The sequence below is a fragment of the Balaenoptera acutorostrata genome, chromosome 5 (genome assembly GCF_949987535.1).
Source record: "Balaenoptera acutorostrata chromosome 5, mBalAcu1.1, whole genome shotgun sequence".
In the NCBI taxonomy this organism is placed as follows: domain Eukaryota; kingdom Metazoa; phylum Chordata; class Mammalia; order Artiodactyla; family Balaenopteridae; genus Balaenoptera; species Balaenoptera acutorostrata.
This window is the reverse complement of record NC_080068.1, coordinates 47,203,998-47,210,405: the sequence shown is the minus strand read 5'-3', so window position 1 is coordinate 47,210,405 and position 6,408 is coordinate 47,203,998. Positions and strand designations below refer to the sequence as shown.

Below are 6,408 nucleotides of genomic sequence, written 5' to 3'. Positions count from 1 at the left end.
ACAATTTAGTAAAGAAATATTCATAGCACAACACTTGCAACATGCTTGAGTTTTGAAAAGTTATTAGTTCTAACAATTATTATCTTTATTATTATTTTGTCTCAGTTTTCTCATCTCTAAAAAAGAAAAATTGTATCAGTTTTGTCTATGCTATATGTTGTTTTGAGTATCAAATGAGGCAATGTGGTATATAAAACCTGGTATATAAAAAGAAAATTTATAAATTATTTTCTTGGGCAGAAAAATACTTGAAAAACAGTGTCAAATGCTATGGCTTAGAAAATGTCTTGCCGGAAGACATTTAATATTAAGGTTCTCTATGTCTACTACTATAAGAGTAAAAAAATAACTCTGGAACTGTAGTTAATATTACCCAGCTCTTGTGACCTGTCAAGAAGAAAGCTACATTGTTCTAGATCAGTAGGTTAATCTAGTTAAAGTTAAACTTACTGGTGTCATATATATAAAGTAGCCGTTTCAGTTAAAATTTCCTTTCTCAATTAACAGATGGGACATTGTATTTTATTGCTGTTCTCAATATTCTCCAGATAGGAAGGCTGCTGTTTCTAAATATCCAATCTCTTTTAAGATTCTCTGAAAATTAAAAATGTGAAAGACTATTAACCAGTGGTAAATATTCCTTGAAACCTGTGTACCTAGAGAGGTCTTATTTTTTCATAGACAGATTTACATATTCTTTATATTCTTCTAAGCAGATTGCCAGATTTTCATTCTTGAATTTGGGTACTGGTCACCCTGAAGAGTTGCTTTTAACACAGTATTGTATAGTTCTGGAATAGCTTGGGGCGGTTTTTCGAAGATATTTTCGTAACGTTACTATGTAGATGATTCTGTCTTTTCTTCAAAATTGTTAGAACTCTTGATGCAAGTGCAAAACAGTGTTCATAATATTTTAATATATGTTCACATTGAGACTAATCTGAAAATATTTAGTACAACTTATCAAAATGGTATTCAAATTCAGGCTTTTTTCCTGTTATACTGGTCAATTGAATTGAATCTAAAGTGGAAAATTCAGACAAATAATAAATGCACACAAAACAAGACACGAGTAAGCTGCATGTAATGATTGGAATTAAAATTAGCATCCTCTCCGGGGAGGGGGAAGGGTAAGCTGGGACAAAGTGAGAGAGTGGCATGGACATATATACACTACCAAATGTAAAATAGATAACTAGTGGGAAGCAGCCACATAGCACAGGGAGATCAGCTCGGTGCTTTGTGACCACCTAGAGGGGTGGGATAGGGAGGGTGGGAGGGAGGGAGATGCAAGAGGGAAGAGATATGGGGACATATGTATATGTATAACTGATTCACTTTGTTATAAAGCAGAAACTTACACACCATTGTAAAGCAATTATACTCCAGTAAAGATGTTAAAAACAAAATTAGCTTCCTCTCATCTCTTGTCTGACCTTAAATGAAATATTTTTTAAGAATCTATCCATACTGGGCTTCCCTGGTGGCGCAGTGGTTGAGAGTCTGCCTGCTAGTGCAGGGGACGCGGGTTCGAGCCCTGGTCTGGGAGGATCCCGCATGCCGCGGAGCGGCTGGGCCCGTGAGCCACAATTGCTGAGCCTGCGCGTCTGGAGCCTGTGCCCCGCGACGGGAGGGGCCGCGATAGAGAAAGGCCCGCGCACCGCGATGAAGAGCGGTCCCCGCACCGCGATGAAGAGTGGCCCCCGCTTGCCGCAGCTGGAGAAGGCCCTCGCACGAACCGAAGACCCAACACAGCCAAAAATAAATAAATAAATAAATAAAATCAAGTAAAAACTTTAAAAAAAAAAAAAAAGAATCTATCCATAATCCTCTTCTCTTTTCCATAATGCTTTCCATGAGAGATAGTATCCAATCTTTTTACTTTAAATTCTACTCTTACTCTCAGTGACTTTCCTTTTCTATCTTTCTTTTGAAATTCGTATCTGTATTTCCAGAAATCCGCCATACATTTCCAGATGTTCTACCAGTGTGTCCTATATGACCGCCATTGAACTATCCTCTCCACTCTTTTCCATATATTCTGTTCTTTTTTTCCATATATCTGTTCTTTTTTATTTTTCCTATATTATTGAATGCCATATCATCCACCTAAACCTCCGAAGTAAAAAAGCTTAGAAACATTATCAGCTTTTCTTTTGCACCCATTTTCACATCTAAGTATCTCTCAGTACTGTCTCTCTTCTTAGTTGAATCACTGTTTTAGTCCAGTTTCTCCCCATTTCTTTTTTTTAATATTTTAAAATTCTTTATTAAAGTAAGCTTCTTAGCTGCACTTTGATGGGGTTATATAAAAAGCATCACAGCATTAATCCCATCAACACCAAAGTTACTGCAATCACGTTCATTTATAAGCATTCATTAAATTTGCTATCACCATCACCACATTATTGCAATGTCAAAGAGACTGAGTCATTTCACTTCTTCAAGAAAAATTACATTGACACGGTTACTGAAAGCTTTCAGTAATAGGGAGAAAAAATTTTTCTTAACTATTTCAACACAGAACAGAATGTTCAGGATCCTATATTTAATAAAAATATCAGCAAACAGGGTACCATCTTGGTCTATAAATGATGTTCTCCACAAGGGACTTACAAGTGTTTTTAAAACACCACTAAGGGGACATTGGTGAAAGTTTATCCTTGACACATTTTTTAAAAACCTGTTAGTAGCTTTGCCATAAAACTGATTTAAGGTAGTTGTTTTTTTTTTCGGAAACATTTAGAACAATCCAACCCTTGGTATTAAAACTCAGATCAGCACACTGTACTAAAATATAACAGCAACATTTTATAGACTAGCTGCAATTTTCACTAGCTGTGTTCACCAACCGTTTAACAGAATTTTAGTGTTCTCCTAAGCCATATGCATGTCTCATATAAACAAGTATTAATGGGTGTTTTGAATATTCTTCACCAACTACAAGAGGAGGAGAATCTGCCTGTATTATCTCTATTGGTGTTCGTAAAATGTGAGAGAGGGCTCTTAGCTCAAGCTGACCTCCCCATGCAGCGGTGTTTATGATATCATCACAGTACTTTCCAAACTCTTCGGAAGTATACATATCTCCTGTATTAGGATTTGTTAAAAATGGCAGAAAGTCTTCCACGTGGCTTTGCATACAGTCAGCAGTCTGACATCTTAAGGCAGCCACAGTCAAGACTGAAGTCCTGTTCTTTCAGTTGATCTTCAATGGCTCTGTACATACAGTGTCCATCAGATGGAATCTGTTTAATTTCCAACTGTCTAGCTGCCAATATTTGAGCAAGTTTTTCACTTTCTACATGTCTAGCTCCAGTTAAGTTTTCAGTTTCAGCTTCAGCTATCCTTTCTTCCCGCTCCTTTTCTAGTGCAGCTTTTTTATCCCGTCTCTCTTATGCTTTTGATATCCGAAACGGCTGATTCTCAAGAACCAAGTTTGAAATATTGACAGCAACAGAATCTATTTTACTCTCCTTAGAAGTCAGCTTCAATTGCTCCAGCTCCTCTTTATGTTTCTGTTCCATTTCTGCTTCTAACTTAGCAACATCTTCAGTAAGTTGCCTCCTCCTCTTTTTGTCATTCTTGGGGACAGCATTCTTCATACCCTGAATTTTGGCTTGCAACTCCTTCTTCTCTTTGTGATGCCTTCTCACCAGCTGCTCTTCCTCATCAAGCTCCTCCGTCAAGACTGCCTCCATGACGACTAGGTAACCCTCTCCCCATTTCTTTTATATTGCACATTATCTCTGTGTCTGTCTCTACTCTCCCTCTCCTCCAGTGTAACCACATTTATTAAATGTGGTTCATAAAATATATATCTCCTCATGTTACAAGCTTAAAATCCTTCCTTGGGCTCCTATGACCATTAAAATCCAAATCCTCAAGTGCCAAACAAGAGCTTTAACAATCAAGCCTCATTTTATCTTTACAGACTTGGGCTTACAATTGTCCCTGTGTCCATTTTTATATTCTATATGATGCATTTTATTTGGTGTTCTCTTCTTACGTTCAGTATTAAGTGGACAAATTCTCACTGATTCTCTAATATTCTGCCCAAATATTTCTGTGAAGTTTTTCTTGACATTCCTTTTCCCCATTTCCCTCTGGGGTTGTACAGCGTCACAGCCCTGTTGTGTGTGTGTGTTGTATGCATGCATTTATAACTGTAATCGTTCCCTTATAGATTTGCCTCTGCTGCTAAACTGAGGAATTTTGCCATTTATGTCTTTAAAATTCCTATGCTTAGTTGGTCCCATAGTAAATGTCATTATCTATTTTGAATGAATGAATGAGAGATGAAGTAGCCAGCCACCCCAGACTAGAAGATGAATCTTCTCCTGCAATTCACTATATCTATACCTTGGATATAAATTTTTAGAGTTTTAGAGGGTATGAAAACTACATCAACCATTTCCTGTCTAAAATGAGTGTTTCTTCACAGATTGCTTTTCCATGTGGTCATTATTAAACACACCAGTCAAATGTGTTTTGATTCACACACCAGTCAAATTTAGTCAGATTCATTGTTTTTGTCATTGGCAAGAATAGACTTTGAATTTTCTCCTCAGAATAATATTTTACACCCAGAAATTATGATCTCCAGGAATAAAGTTTCTTACATCATTTAGGGTTGATTCTCTTCCATATAGGTCTTGGCTGAGTTTGGTTTCCAATATGGCACTCATGTTCAAAGCTAGAGGGAACACTGGGTTCAAACTATAAAATAAGTGAGTGATTATAGAAGGATGATTACCAGGGTGGTGTGTGGGTGTGTCTGTGTGTGTGTGTGTGTAGTGTGTATTCTGATGGTCCACTTCCGGCATTAACAGGGCTCATAAAAACATCTTGTACAGCATCTTTTTTGGCCCAAACAGTGTTTCACTGTCTCTGCCTGAAAACTATAGAAAGTTGTCTGTTTTGCACATTAGTACAGGATGTGATAAATTGGTTTGGGTTACTGTTAGTTACTTCTCATAATTCTCCTATCCCCAAATGATTCAATTCAAGCCAAGCTATTGCTCCTGGTACTTGACTATGAAATTATGAATATATCACAAGGAGAAAGAAGTTACTCACAAGGCTTTAAAAAAAATAGATCCTCAATTTTAACACTTGTCAGAAGTATTAGGACTTACCATATTGTACATTGCTATTTAAATAAGGCACTTATGTCTGTGTCCATATAATATAAATGTGACTTGACCCAGAAAACTATTCCTTCTGGAAAATATGTACAATATCTGCCAAAAAGGCACTTGGATACTTTGTTTTGTCAAGACTTATTTCTCCTCTTGGGCAAGGTTTGAAACCAGAGCCATGAGCATTTACACTGGTCAGTAATTCCCAGAAACATTTTTGGAAAAGACATAGAGAATTGCCTTCAGCCTCAGCCCCTTTCCATTTGGCTAATTTTCCTGCACCTGTTAGAATTGTTCTGCATGCCAAGTGGCCTCCATGCTCTCCAGATATTTTGTCTCAGTCTGCAGAATCATGACTCTGTGCATGGTTAAAACAGAGATATGTCCCGCCAGAGCTTGGCTTTATTTTTCAGTGCCCTTGGTGCTCTAAACTGGACTAAATGCTTAGTGGTGAGAGGTCTTATGATATAGATGGGTGCTGCTCTGATAAGACAAAACTCTGAGTCTCTGGTATAACTCTGTTTTATTCTTTTAATGACTGCTGTAGCAGGAATGAGTTCAGCCACAAATAACAGAAAATCTGACAAAGAGTGGTTTAAAAAGAGGAGATTTTATTTTTCTTGCACAACCAGAAACCTAGGGGTAGGCAGTCCAGACCAACACAACAGGGACCCAGAACCTCCTTCCACTGAGTTATCTTGACATATTGTCTTTTGTCCTCATACTTTTCAGATCGTCGTCACCAGATGGCTATTACCCTTCCAGGCTTCCAGTTCCAGGCTTCATGAAGAAGGGGAAGGGGAAAAGGGCAAAATGTCTTTCTTCTAGTGTATCTTTGTCTTTTTAATTAGGAAGGAAGAGACGGTCTCCCCTGAGACTTCTGCCTACATCTCTTTGGCCTAAATTGGGATACCTAGCCATCCCTAGCTTCAAGAGATGTGGAGAGTAGATTTTACTCTCAAAGTCAGGATCTGTTAGTAAGGAAGACTGGGGTAGTGTGTTTTGGGCGGGCACAGCTGTATAACATTCCAGTGTGTGTGATAGCTCCATTAGTAGGTCTTCAGATCTACTCTCTACCCGTCTTCATTCTACTCTCTGCCCCAGGGCTTGATCTATCTATGTTTAATAGGCCCCCATTCTTTCTTATGTCAGGTTCTCTAGAAGCAGATCCTGAAATGGGGATTTGAGGACACGTGATATATCGAGAGAGTGCTTTCAGGAGAAAGCAGCAGGGGAGGCAGATAGAAGGAGCCTCAGAAGAATATGG

The 6,408-nt window shown here is 38.2% G+C and overlaps 1 pseudogene; it reads right to left on the bottom strand.

Moving 5' to 3' along the window:
• Positions 1-2,818: 2,818 nt before the first annotated feature.
• Positions 2,819-3,710, bottom strand: LOC103011853 (deubiquitinase OTUD6B-like; annotated as a pseudogene).
• Between the last annotated feature and the right edge of the window lie 2,698 nt (positions 3,711-6,408).